Raw genomic sequence first — 14645 nt, forward strand, 5'->3', positions numbered from 1 at the left:
TCCCCAATCTTTTTGCCTCCTTTCTCCTGTTTTTCTTTACTTGTTTTTGTTGGCTTTAGGACTCTAGGCAATTTACCACTGCTAACCAGTGTTAAAGTGCATATGCTCTGTGTAAATTGTATTGGTGATTGTTTTATCCGTGATTGGCGTATTTGATTTACTAGTTAGTCCCTAGTAAAGTGCACTAGAATACCTAGGGCCTATGAATCAAATGCTACTAGTGGGCCTGCAGCACTGATTGTGCCACCCACATGAGTAGCCTGTAAACATGTCTCAGACCTGCCCTTTCAGTGTCGGTGTGCGCAGTCTTGCACTGCCAATTCGACCTATCAAGTGTTACCACTTGCCAGGGCCAAACCTTCCTTTTTTATACATGTAGGGCACCCCTAAGGTAGGCCCTAGGTAGCCCCATGGGCAGGGTGTGGTCTGTGTTAAATGTGGGACATATACTGATGTGTTTTACATGTCTTAATAGTGAAATACTGCCACATTTCTTTTTTCACTTTTGCAAGGCCTGTCTCTCTCATAGGTTAACATGGGGGCTGCCTTTAAACATTCTTAAAGTGTAGATTCCCTTTGAGAGCAAATAGAAATATGGAGTTTGCAGTCTCTGAACTCACAATTCAAAAATACATCTTTTAGTGGAGTTGGTTTTTAGAAAGTGGGCATTTCCTTGCTTAAAAATTCTGTGCCTCTGCTTGTTTGTGGATTACTTGTCTGGGTCAGACTAACAGTTTGGCTGTTTGTAAATCCCCTCTAGACAGTGAGACAAAGGGAGCTGATGTGTAGCCTGCATATCTTGATGAGCCATCTGAGCTAGAGTGGAGGGAGGAGTGGTTACTTACATGGACTGTGCCTGCCTCTCACAATGCAGTTCCCAACCCCCTTGTGTGTATCTGGGGATTGGCCTGGGCAAGACAGGATCTTGTAAACAAGAGAGGCTTTCCTTTGAAGTTTCCCTACTTCAAAAGCAGAGAATGTTAAAAGTAGATGACCCAAAACCCCACACTTTAGATCTCCTCAAGATCACTTCTGGAATCAAGAGAAACCTCTGCCAAGGAGAAAGCTGAAGTGCTGAAGAAGAGTGTTGCCCCTGCCTGTGACTGTGTTTTGTTGGACTATCCTACAGTTGCTGCTCCTGCCTGTGAAATGGACAAAGACTGGACTTTGTGATATATTCCTGCTTGTGAAGAATCTCCAAGGGCTTGAACTGAGCTTGCCTCCTGTTTTGAAGTCTCAGGGCCATCAAGGACTTCCACTGCTAACATCTGGACTCTCCTGAGACTCCTGCTCTGACAAGTGGTGCCCTATCCAGACACACCTTCTGCAATGTGGCTGACAAACGACGCGCTGCCGGCTTCATGGCTAAAATCAACACTCCACCTGCATCGCGGCTGGGAGATTGATGCATTGCGGCTGAAAAAACAATGTGCAACACTCACTTGCGGCTGCTGATAACGATGCAAACCCCATGCAGCGCGGTTTTCTAATAATATGTGACAGGATTTTCCATGCATCGTCCCTGGGTGTCAAAAACAACCTGACTGTGCGGATCCGAAGTGCCCCGTTCGTAAATCGATGCATTGTTCTCTTGCAAGGGGGAAAAACAACATATTGCCAACCCGACCGAAGAAGAAATGACTCACGGCCTCCCTTGTGAAGAAGACAATGCATCGCTGCCATTTTATATACACGCTGGGTCGTGAGGCTTTTTTTTTATGCTAACCAGGTAGTTTGTGGAAAATCAACATTTCTATTGTTTTCTAGGGAGTAATACTCTTATTCTTTTGAAAATTCATATTTTAACTTGTGTTTGTCAGATTTTTATCATTTTGGTCTTGTTTGATTTAGATAAATATTGCCTAGTTGTTTAAACTGGTGTGATGCCCATTTCGTAGTGTTTTCACTGTGTTACTGTGTGTTTTGCACAAATACTTCACACATTGCTTCTTAGTTAAGCCTGCCTGCTCGTCCCTAGCTTCCAAGGGGGTAAGTGGGGGTTAACCAGGTGTGTTTCTCCTTTGCTCTGACTAGAGTGAGGGTCCTTGCTTGGACAGGGGATAGCCTGACTGCTGACCCCATTTCTAACAGCAAATGTTGCTTTAGTGAGGAGGAGCACAACATCCTAGTGAGAGAGTTGACAGAGCACCAACATCAGCTATTCATCACCTCCAAATAGCCATTTGGGAAGAGAGAGGCTATATGGCAGCATATACTGGACAAAATAACCAGTGTCACAGAGGTGAAGAGAACTGTCACTGAGGTCAAAAAGAGCTGGCATGACTGCAAGCGCAGAACTAAGGAGAAACTTACCAGGAACTGTAAGGCAGCACTGCAGACTGGAGGTGGGCGTCCTGCACCACAGGAGGACCTGAATGAGCTGGAGGATATGGTTGCAGTGGTCATCCCAGAGGAATTGGTCACTGGAATCACAGGACAGAGCAGACTACCAGGAACCACCACAAATAAGTTGCAGAGGGGGATATCTTGAACTCCACTAATGGCAAAAGGAGGAGGCCCATAGGACATACTCAATGCACGCTAAAGGGTTGCATTCGGACATATAGGCTCTGAGTAAAGACGTACCATCCTCAACCAGGCTACATATGTACTGACGCTGTGGTTGTGCTATGCACACCAACATGTACACAACATCAACATAGGCCATCACTATGGCTATACTCCACCATGCAAATATGCACCACATTGCCTGGTAGACACAGGCAAATAGTGTGGCTGTGCCATCACAGCACCCATTGCATTTAGTCTAAGCCCCTGTCCGAACACAACGTAGACATCAGAGACTAGGATGGAAGTCAATACCACCCCAAGGGGGGTGTCAGGGAGGAGTATCAGGCCAAAATGCTTCCCTAACTCAACGTCGCATTGCTTATACTCATGTGTGCTGCATCTTGCAGCACACATTGAAATGACATCTCCCCCAAAATAGCTTGTACATCTGCACGAAGGGACACCTCCCTGCACATGTCCAAATCATCACTTCAAGGCAGACACCCTGTCATCATGCTGCAACAATGCCAGTGTTGCTGCAGGGAGAACTAATCTGTGCAGGGGGAATTGCAGGGGAAATATGGCACATCACTGCATATTGAAACTGCTGCAATGTACTGCAACACATTTTAATAAATATCTGTCCTAAAGCGTGCAGCCTGTGGAACACAACCCATACAGGGTGAACCCACAACAACTCACATACAACAATATGCATCACAATGGAATGGCCACATAATAAATGCATACAACACATTGTGCATGTATGGAAACATCATGTGTGAAGCTGTCCAAGTGGCTGCAATTTCAAACAGAAAATGAAGGTGTGTGCTGCTGTGCACAATTAGGCAGCATCAGCACCGTTGTATTAAAAAAGGCAGGGATGTACCATATACATGAGAATACACTGCTCCCCTGTATACGTCCCTGTGCAAGTGGTAATCAGATGTTGTGCGCCAGCGCAGCCACCCTTGCACCATAGTGTAAGGATGGCTTTGTTGAGGGGGAGTATGTGTCTGTGCTGAAAGGAACTCTGTCCTGCCCAACAACAACCTGAAAGTGTGATTTGCTCTTACTCTGTGTGCTGCACAACTCAGCACACGTAGCAAAAGCAAGAAATACAGTACAAATGTAAGCATTACTCCTAGATCTTGACATGCGAAACCCACTACTGTGCTGGTGTCAGATACTGGGCCATCATCTGGAATACAAATAGTCAAAAATCTGAGGCATTGTCAAAATGCAATGGGTATTGCTGTGGTACGCCCACTGCAACACCCTTTGCATTTCGAGGCTGCCTCAAATTTAAGAGTATCAGTGAACATGTGGCAGCGCAAAAATCTAAGGCAATCCCAGGGGTGGTGCCAGCAAGCCCCAACGAGGAGGCATAAATGTATTTCCCCTTGTTTACATGTTTCTATGTGTGCTGCATTCTGCAGCACACACAGAGGAGCCAAATTGTCATGAGTGATTGTGTATGTGCAGGAATGGACACCTTCCCACACATAAACAATCAAACCTTACAATGCAGACATCCTTGTACAATGGTGCAAGAATGCATGCGTTGTTGCTAGGCAGCTCTATGTAGTGCCAGTGCAGGGGACAACACAGGGGTGCGCCGTATGCAAATGAATACGGTGCATCCCTGTGTTGTGCAATTGATGCAATGGGGCGCTGCCACTCTGAACGCAGCCATGTGCTCCATCATATTCCATTACTAGTGATCTTTACCCATGTGTGATGCACAACGCTACATATAAGTACAACCACAACTTTGGGTCAGTGACATGTCAGTGAGCCTCCAGTGGCAAATACATGATGTCCCATGTCTACAGCTAATGCAATACAATATTAATTTACACTATCTCATTGTAAAGGATAATGGCTTACCTCCTGCCAACCTGCCGGTCCTAGATTTCCCTGATGACATGGATGACTAGCCGCCAAGCCTCAATGAACAGACCCTCCAGGATGTTCTAGGAGCACTCCATACGCCACCTCCAGTTTCAGGGAGGACTCACAGAAACCACCCAGCCAACAACACACGTCACCAGCCAGTACTCACACTGCTGTGGACTCCAAGGACCCAGAGAACCAGCGTGTGCTGGCAAAACTGGTTCAGGTGGGGATGGAGACCATGGCAGACAGCATAGAAGGAGTGCAGACGTGCCTCAGCTGCCATCAGAGGCACCCACTCCCAGCTACGTGGAGTCCAGCAGTCCCTGGTAGACATACCTGCTGTAATGAAGGAGCGGCTATGACAAATGCCCTCCCAAAGTGCTAGCAGCATGTAGAATACCCTGGACTCCATACAGCAGGAAGTGGCCTTACTCAGGGAGAACTCTGCTACCTACCACCGTGATGTTGTAGCAGTCTTGAAGATTCAGCAGTTCCTCCTTGCAGCAGTGATGCCTTATGTGTTGCTACAAACCTACCGCTGCTGGGTCCTTTGACTCCACATCTCTTTCCCCTGAAGTGTGTGTGGTCCCCTCTACCTCTAAAGCATCATCCAAGGCACAGAAAGCACCACACACATCAGAAGATGAAGATGTGGAAGGAATAACATTTACAAGGAGAAGCACCTGGTAGCACCAGTGTGTGCCACACGGACACTTTCTCCTTGGTTCTGGGCTTAAGATCATGCCAGTGTTGTGACAGTATGAAATGTGCCCTCTTCACCTAACCACTGTAGAAATGTCAGCTATGTGCTATCATTGTCTCTACCATACCAAGTGGCAATGTCAGGCACTCCTCACTAATGCACACTACTTCTAACCATGTCTCATGACATGTCCTTCAACCCTGGACTCTGATTGTGCTATATATGGCAAACATTCACTCATGGGACCTATGAAATGGATATTGTATAGAAATCACTGTAACTATTGCACCTGTAAATAAAGCACCTTGTACACCTGTAGCATTTCTACGTTTACTGTGATTCATCTACTCAGCTAAAAGTTTGCAATGTGTCAATCCATGTCAATGTGTACAGAATATCAGTGCATGAGTGCAGGACTGTCAGACACTAAGCCACACACAAGGATCCAAACAAGAGGAAGTTGAATGATGGTGTTGTGGGCAACAACCAACTAACTGTGTTTACTGAATGCTTTGGAAGCCATATACTTTGAAGTATATATATGGCATGTATGGCTCATCACCCAATCATTTATAATTAACCCAGATGGGAGTACCAATACAACTGATTTGTGTGGAACAGGAAAAGCTAACCTAATCAGTGATGGCCACCTGTCCGTGTTGCAGAATACAGTTCCAAAATTGGGATTTGTCAGATGTACCACACTTACAAACATTGAAATAGCAGGACCCCACCAATTACAGGTGAATTTCCTTGTTTAGCTCTCCAAGATAAAGATTACAAACACATTCGAATAGCTGGAGAATAGGATGGCATGTATGCACTAGTAGACAGTATGGGGGTCATTATGAACACGGCAGGAATACCCACCGTGTTCATGCTGGCAGTCTTATCACAGACCGCCAGCCCCCCTGAGACCTTGCCGGCTGAATAATATACATTCTGCTGGGCCGGGACATTGCCAATGGCTCCAAATGGAGCCGTCATCCATGCTGATGTGTGGGGGGTGCATCAGCACCCGTTTTGCAGATCACTGTCCATAAATTGAGCAGTGACCTGCGCGATGGGGCACTGCACGATGGCCCCTGCACTGCCAATGCCAAGTGCATGGGCAGTGCAGGGGCCCCCAGGGGAGACCCAGAGCACCCCTTCCGCCAGACTTTACCTGGTGGGTGAACCCACCAAAGAATGGCTGGCAGAACAAGCGTTCTTTATCGTCAGGGCAGCGCTGCTTGCAGCGCTGCCCTGTCAGATGAAGAATTCCGCCATCGTCAGGCTGCTTGTTGGCGGTAGCCTGGCGGTGGTGGAAGGCCGGCTGTGGCAGTCCCCATTGCCTTCATTATGTGGCGGTCGATACCGCCATGCCGGTGGTGGTAAATTCCGCCACCACTGGCATGGCGGTGTTGACCGCCAAGTTCATAATGAGGGCCTATGCAACTGCCATTTTGACAGCACCTTGGTCATGGGGGTGCATATGGGAAACCTGGGAAATCAAGACAGTAAGCAAACCCTAGGCCATTCCCCCAACTTGGCCAGTGCACTCATGACAAGCCCCAGGCCCAATCAATTACAAAACTAATTAGGCTAAGATGAATAGTATTTAATTTCAAAACCATCAAGGAAATGAAAATGACGACACCGAACTAACCTATTCTAAGGAGGTGAGATATAAGTAGGACAACATAAACTATGACTGCGCATGTACTAACCTATCCTATGGCCTAGCCATATATATATATATATATATATATATATATATATACCGATATATACATATATATATATACATATTTATATATATATATATATATATGTATGCATATATATATATATGTATACATATATATATATATATATATATATATATATATATATATATATATACATAAATGCCCTAACAGAACACCCCACCCAAAACCAACAATGAAAAAATGTAGAAAATAAAACACCCCCCACTATATAACCTATTCCTATCCTACACTAACCTAACACTACACATCTGAAAATACACATATAAACCATACAAAACAGTAAAAGGAAGGGGAATGAACTAGGATGTTGTACCACAAGCTAATTATTCATTTCTGTTTTTTTCCAACTTTTTCTTGATTTACTTCAAACACTTGCGGTCCTCTGCAGCATCCTGCTCCAATTTGGTGAGTCTTGCCAAAACCTGGCCAATGCCCCTCCTCATGACCTGCTCACATTGACTGGGCACTACTGCTGCCAGTGGCTGTGGTGGTGGCTGAGTTGTCACTGGTGCAGCTGATGTTGAGGGCTGTGGTCCAGCTGTGGCCCCCTGCACCCCTGATGGCTTGTCTCCAGTGTTCTGTTGTGACGGTCTGGGAGGTATCTCATGGGGCAAGGTACGCCATTCCTCTGATGCTTTTTCCCTACAGAATCTCCTGCCCATTCGGCGGTAGGCATCATCAACCTCCATTAAGTGGTGATATCATTCGCCGTCTTATGGAAGTCTCGCCTCTGTGCCTCAGTCATGTTGGCAGCTGAAACATGAGGGGAAGCAAGCATCAGTATCAGCATTGGGTGGAGGGTGTACAGACATATACTATACACTGCAACTGCAGATAACACATACAGTCCAAAACACATTCCTCAAAATGACAAACTCCTTATCTATGACTATTTCCTACCAGCCACCACCAGTATCATGATATTAGAAATGTACTTGAAACAACAGGGCCCAGAGCTGAGTGGACAAAATTGTCCATGATTAACATTTGGGTCTTCTAACTTGTGAGGATCACATGCCCCAACAAGTCTGGATTTCCTGCGCCCCTGTGCATAAGGGGGGTTGTGCATGCACTGCATCACCTCAACACACCTGGCGAAACATCAATGCATGCCCATTCATCCTGGAGGCAAGGTGTGGGCCATATGATAGGGGGTCAGATAACTTTCCACCTGCTATTCAAAGGTTTGGTTAATCAACACTAATATGTCCTGTTGTAAGACCTGACCTGAGCATAAGTAAGAAGGGGGCACGCCATTGCCCATAATGTGCCCACATGTACAACTGATTGAAACTTCCCAGAAAGTTTGGCTTTAAGCCTGAGCTGCACATCAGAGTTGTCAACACATTCCAGAACTGAAGCCCCCTACCCTGTGCAATGTAGTGCTACATGTGTTAAATGGCACACACATGGTGCCTGTATGGAATCCCTTAGGCCCACGGTGAGTTTGGCACTGCAGTGGGTGCTGCAAGAGTATTCAGAAACATTACACATTATTTGCACAGACATGTCCAACATCATCAAAGTACCAGGTACGCACACAGCATTCACTTCATATGCATATGTGATGTGACCTATATCACACACATATATCATGGTGGCAGGATCATGTTGTGAAAACTGCTTGAGATCTGGTGCTGGGAGAATCATAGACTTTTCACACAACCATCTCGAGGTTAGTTGGCTACTAAATGTGCACACTACTGATGGCTCCTTGCAGTACTACAGACTCATTACATCTGAAGGGTAATGAGGCATCTGTAGTCCTTGTGTCTCCTACATAAGCCCCCTAGAGACCTCTGCAGATGTCACCCACATCTGTACCGTCTTGTCAGTAAGTGTAAGTTATGTGTGGCACACTGTGCTGACAATGGTGCGGGGACAAAGTGGCTGTAAATAGGCATGATATGTACATATCATGGTAGACGTATCATGGTAGACACCAATGACTAACTTGCCAACCTTAACAATTTCCATTTCACACAATTCCATGCCAGCACATGTTGCCCCTTGAAATACATGCAAGCCATTCTCATTGAACATCATTCCAACATATATGATGTCACCATTCATTCTTGAATTATATCAGATCATTGGTCTGGAACAACCATCTTTCATGGCATTCCACACTTCAGAGTGACTCACACCAAATCCTGGATTAGCACCCATGACACAAGATGAAACTTATTGGATGCATCAGGGACTTTGAATCGCACAACCTCTCCCACGGCATAGGGTGCAGGTCCACCTGCAAGACATGGATGGAAAACATTGGTTAGTGTGATTTGTACAATTCAGGAAATGGATGACATTGTATACGGTTAACTTGTAAGCCTGAGTGAGTACGTCACCCTAGTGGTAGGTCAGTGCAAATGACAAACATCTGTGATCAGTCAATCACACATAGTCTCAGATAATGTAGATCCGCACAACTACAAACCTTCACTGTCCCTGACACTCCTGCGGTGCTTCTCACTGCACCATTTATACATGCCATTATCATGCAGGTGTCTTTTATCTCTATACCTCCATGACCATATGGGCCTGCTTGACATTGTATATTGCATTCAAGGGGCATACAATGGTTGTTGCAGTGGCTGTCCCATTGTAACACCCATAGCAATTGGGGCTGCCTCAGATGTGGCAGACTTCTACCTCATTGCCCACTGTACCTGGATGGAAGACTTAGGCCACAGTCTCGGAGGGGGCTTCTTGCCCACTGGTTCTGGACGGGGCTCCTTGCCCACTGTCCCTGGAGGGGGCTCCTTGCCCACTGGTTCTGGGGGGGACTCCTTGCCCACTGTCCCTGAAGGGGAGTCTCAGGCCACAGTCTCTGGAGGGGGCTTCTTGCCTACTGGTTCTGGAGGGGGCTCCTTGCTCACTGGTTCTGGAGGGGGCTCCTTGCTTACTGGTTCTGGAGGGGGCTCCTTGACCACTGTCCCTGGAGGAGCTCATTGCCCAGTGGTTATGGATGGGGCTCCTTGCCCACTGTTCGTGGAGGGGAGTCTTTGCCCACTGGTTCTGGAGGGGGATCCTTGCCCACTGTACCTGGAGGGAAGTCTTAGGCCACAGTCTCTGAAGGGGGCTCCTTGCCCACTTGTTCTGGGGGAGGCTTTTTGCCCACTGTCCCAGGAGGGGGCTTCTTGCCCACTGGTTCTGGAGGGGGCTCCTTGCTCACTGGTTCTGGAGGGGAGTCTTAGGCCACAGTCTCTGGAGGGGGCTCCTTGCCCACTGGTTCTTGTGGGGGCTCCTTGCTCACTCTCCCCGAAGGGGGTTCCTTGCCCACTGGTTCTGGAGGGGAATCCTTGCCCACTGTCCCTGGAGGGGAGTCTTAGGCCACAGTCTCTAGAGGGGGCTACCCTGCCCACTGTCCCTGGCGGGGGTACCTTATCCACTGGTTTTGGAGGGGGCTCCTTGCCCTCAGGTGGTGGATGGGGATCCTTTGGTTCATTCCTGTGAGGGACCCCTTTAGCCTTTGTCATCTGACTTTTGTCCTTGCCTCCAGGTTTAGGAGGTACCTCCACTGATCTAGTCCTCTGTCCCTTAGGTTCCACCACCCTTGACCTCAGTTTTTGAGGTGTAGGTGTGTCCTTGCTGGAAGTGGCTGTCGTCCCACTCAGGGGCCCCTTTAGTGCCAGCAGCAGATGTTTGGGTGGGAGCAGTTGCAGACTGGTTGGCTGAGGTGCTAGGCTGGGTGGTTGGGACCTTGCACTTATGGGCAGGACAGGTGGGGAAGGGGGAGGGAAGAGGTCAAGATGGGCAAGGTAAACCTTCTTAGGGACCTTGGGGCGGGATGTGGGAGGAGGAATGGGTGTGGAGGTAGAGGGAGTGGTAGTAGGAGGAGTAGGTGTGCTAGACTAGGGTGCAGGTGCATGGATAGTGTGCATGTGTGAGATGGATTGCTGTTGGGGTCTGAGTGCGAGCGTTTGAGTTTCTTTGGAAGAGGCGGACAGGGTGGGAGAGAACAAACAGGACGTGTGGATGGATGTTGTGGTGGTGTCTGCAAGTGAGGTGGATGTGCTGCAGGAGGTGGTGATGTGGTGGTGGTGACTGCTCATGTGGTATGTGGGGTGCATGTCTGCAGGTCTTCTCTTGTGGTGTCTGTGGGTAAGTGTGTACAGGTGACAGGGTCTGGGACTGTTGATGCAGTGGATGCTGGTGTGAATGCAGATGTGACTGTGAGGGAGATGGAGCAGGACGGAGAGACAGTGAAGGCAGTGGATGTTGTTGTGTGTGCATCTGTCTGTTGTTTGAGTGTGGTACCTGTGTTTGTCTGTGCCACTCTTGTGTGATGTTTTGTGTGCATGCTTGTCTGTATGTGTGTATGGGATGGGTTGGGGTTGAGGTGACTAGGACTGGGAAGTGGTAGTTGGAGGGGGGACCGTAAGACCAGGGACACTGGCTGCCATCAGAGAGGAGGCCAAAGCCTGAAACGATCTCTGTAGGGCTGCCAAGCCACTGTGAATACCCTGCAGGAAGGCAATGCATTGCTGCATCTGGGATGCCAGCCCCTGGATGGCATTCACTATGGTTGACTGCCCCACAGAGATGGTTCTCAGGAGGTCAAAGCCTCCTCACTGAGGGTAGCAGGGCTCACTGGGGCAGGGCCTGAGGTGCCTAGGGCAAAGGAGATGCCCACTCTCCTGGGTGAGCAGGCACGGGCAACTCACTGGGGGTCTACTGGGAGGGCAGCGCTGGTACAAGGTCTGGCGGCTGTACCTGTAAATTGGGTGGTTCCAGAGGTGTCCAACACCAAGAGGGAGCCACCACCAGGGAGCTCCCATCAGAGGAGGTTTCAGAGTCAGTGTTGTCACGTCCAGTCCCCACTGTGGTGCTCCCCTCGCCCTCTGTCCCACTGGGTGTTGGTGGGCTATCCCTCCTTCGTCCTGTGGGCTGCACCTCCCTCACTTGTCAATGCCCCTGTTCCTTCACCAGATGATGGTAATGCACACATGGACAGGATGGCAGAAGAAAAAAGGGGGAGAGAAAGAAAGGAAGCACAGGGTACATTACAGCACCAACACCACAGATGGCATACACATCACCATCTCACACTGGGACCAAAATTGAGCAGTATGCACTGCACTGGCATACCATTGGCTAAGTACCACAGCAGTTAAGAGCCAAACACTGCCATTTGCACCCCTCCTTGGACCTACTAAGCCCTGTCTAACATGGAAAGCCACCTAGCTAGCTATCCAGCTATCCAGATTTGGCAATTCACCAAATCACCCTAAGCTGGACCATGCAGCAATGAATGAGCTGGCATAAAGGGGCATTCACTGACTAAAACCCTCCACCAGAATCCCAAGCCAGGCAACAAAGATGGTTGTCACACATACTAGACTCCCTTGTGGCTGCTGTGATTCCCTCAAGCGCCCATCCAGCTCTGGATAGGCCACTGCCAGTATGCCGGCCATCAGGGAGGTCAGGTTCTGATGGGCACCCCTTCCTCGGCAGGAGGCCGGCCCCAGCTGGGCCTCTGTGGTCTTCCGTGCCTGTGTCTCAGGTCCTCGCACCGTTTCCTGCAGTGGGTGCTCCACCGGCTATAAACCCCCAGGGTCCGCATCTCCTTGGCTATGGCATGCCACAAGCCCTTCTTCCGATGAGCGCTGATCTGCAGGGAAAACACACACAGAGGGACACCATGAATCCGAATATCTAGCCTGTCACATATATGGCGTTCAGACATCATTTGCCCCTCAAATGCAACACACATGACCCGGAGCCCTGCATGTACACTTCCACCAGACACCCCACCCCACCCAAATGACACACTGCCAGCACACACACACATCTCCATGCAGCCTCGTCACATGCAACGTCCCCATGGTGTACTCACCTGTTCGTCTGGAGGCCCATAAAACTGTCCATACAGGGGTAGGACCCCATCCTCCAGGCGCTCTAACTCCTCCGAAGTGAAGGATGGGGCCCTTTCCCCTGTCGCACAGGCCATGGCAGATTCCAGATACAGGTCACACCAGCACACACAGTGGAGGTGTTGTCCTGTGGAAAGTCCAGAATCAAGAGAGGTTATAGTCTGAAAATGGCAGTCACGTCTGCGGCGGATACTGTTCTCCATAGAGCCCTATGTTAGTCAATGAGGAATTGCATGGCAGTGCAGACCGCCTTCCGCCATGATGCCCAACGGCGGAGGAGTGAGATCACTTCCATCCATCCATACATACAGGAAAGGCGGTTGCCATGTTATAGTGCTGGTACACAATTTTAGAACAAAAACTCCATCATTGGTGTCGATTGTACATACATAGCCATTTACAGTGTCCAGATACATACATGCTCTATATACACTGAAGTGGTGGATCCATTTTTCCTGTTGTCACTCCTTTCTCACTCCTCTGTCCCTTAGGTACCTACCACTGTGGAGGAATAGGAGGAGGAGGCAGTCCCCTGTGTACAGCCCCCTTGTGGATTTGGCTACACTGCAGGACAGGTACATAATACTCACCTATAGACTGGGCAGGGCCACTATCACAGGGCTGTGTGCTCAATTGGAGCCTGAACTTATATCTGCTATCCGTCATCCCACTGGGATCCCCCCTCTTGTGCAGGTCCTATCAGTGCTCCATTTCCTGGAAACAGGCTCTTTCCATGTGACAGTGGTCTTGGCTGCGGGACTGTCACAGCCAATCTTCTCAATAGTGCTGGTAAGGGTTTTGACTGCCTTTTCAAACAAATTGGCAGCTACATCACTTTACCCTCAAGTAGAAGATTTGGCCACTGCGAAGGCTGGATTCCACGCAAAGGGACATATTCTACATGTTATTGGGGCCATTGACGGAACACATATAGGATTTGTCACCCCCCCCCCCGGCCAATGAAAGGTGTTCAGGAATTGGAAGAGTTTCCACTCACTCAATGTCCAGATGGTGTGCCTTGCTGACCAGTACATCTCTAACATCACTGCAAAGTGTCCTGGGTCAGTGCATGACGCCTTCTCCTGAGAAATAGCAGCGTCCCACAGCTGATGGCAGAACTACGGAGGCACAAAGTGTGGCTTATAGGTGAGCCTGAGTCCCCACCCAATGTATGTCAGTGTAGGCCTTCACGAGTCATCCTGCATGCCATTGCGCAAGGTAAATGTTTGTCCCTCAATTCTTGCAGGAGACTCTGGCTACCCAAACCTGTCCTGGCTCTTGACCCCTGTAAGGAATCCGAGGACATGGGCTGAGATTAGGTACAATGATGCTCATGGGCGTACCAGGAGGATTATTGAAAGGACCTTCGGTCTCCTAAAGGCCAGGTTCAGGGGCCTCCATCTGGCAGGTGGATCCCTCTGCTACCCCTGAATAGGTCCGCCAAATAGTCGTTCTATGCTGCATGTTGCACAACCTGGCCATCTGAAGACATGTGCCCTATCTGCAGGAAGAGGAGGGTGAAAATGCTCCAGTGGCAGCAGTGGACCCTGAGGACAGTGAGGAGGAGGAGGAAGAAGATGAGTATGTGGACAACAGGACATCAGTCATATAGCAGTTCTTCCAATGACACACAGATAAGACAGTAGAACTGACTATTCATCTAATAAATTATTTTTCTGTGTGGCTGTAGTATGATGGCAGTCACTTCCTTAGCATCCCAACTGACTATCATCTATGCCTTCCAACTTTGCACATGTTGGTGTGGTTACAACTGTGTACTAATGTGGTGACTACAAACTGCTACAGGCCACTTGTTGGATAGAGTCACAAAGTTCAATACATTGCATTTTTCTGTCAGATAAAGCACTATTACTCCAGTTGTGTTCAAGGGTGTTTATTGAA

The sequence above is a fragment of the Pleurodeles waltl genome, chromosome 6, assembly GCF_031143425.1.
Source record: "Pleurodeles waltl isolate 20211129_DDA chromosome 6, aPleWal1.hap1.20221129, whole genome shotgun sequence".
Classification (NCBI taxonomy): Eukaryota; Metazoa; Chordata; class Amphibia; order Caudata; family Salamandridae; genus Pleurodeles; species Pleurodeles waltl.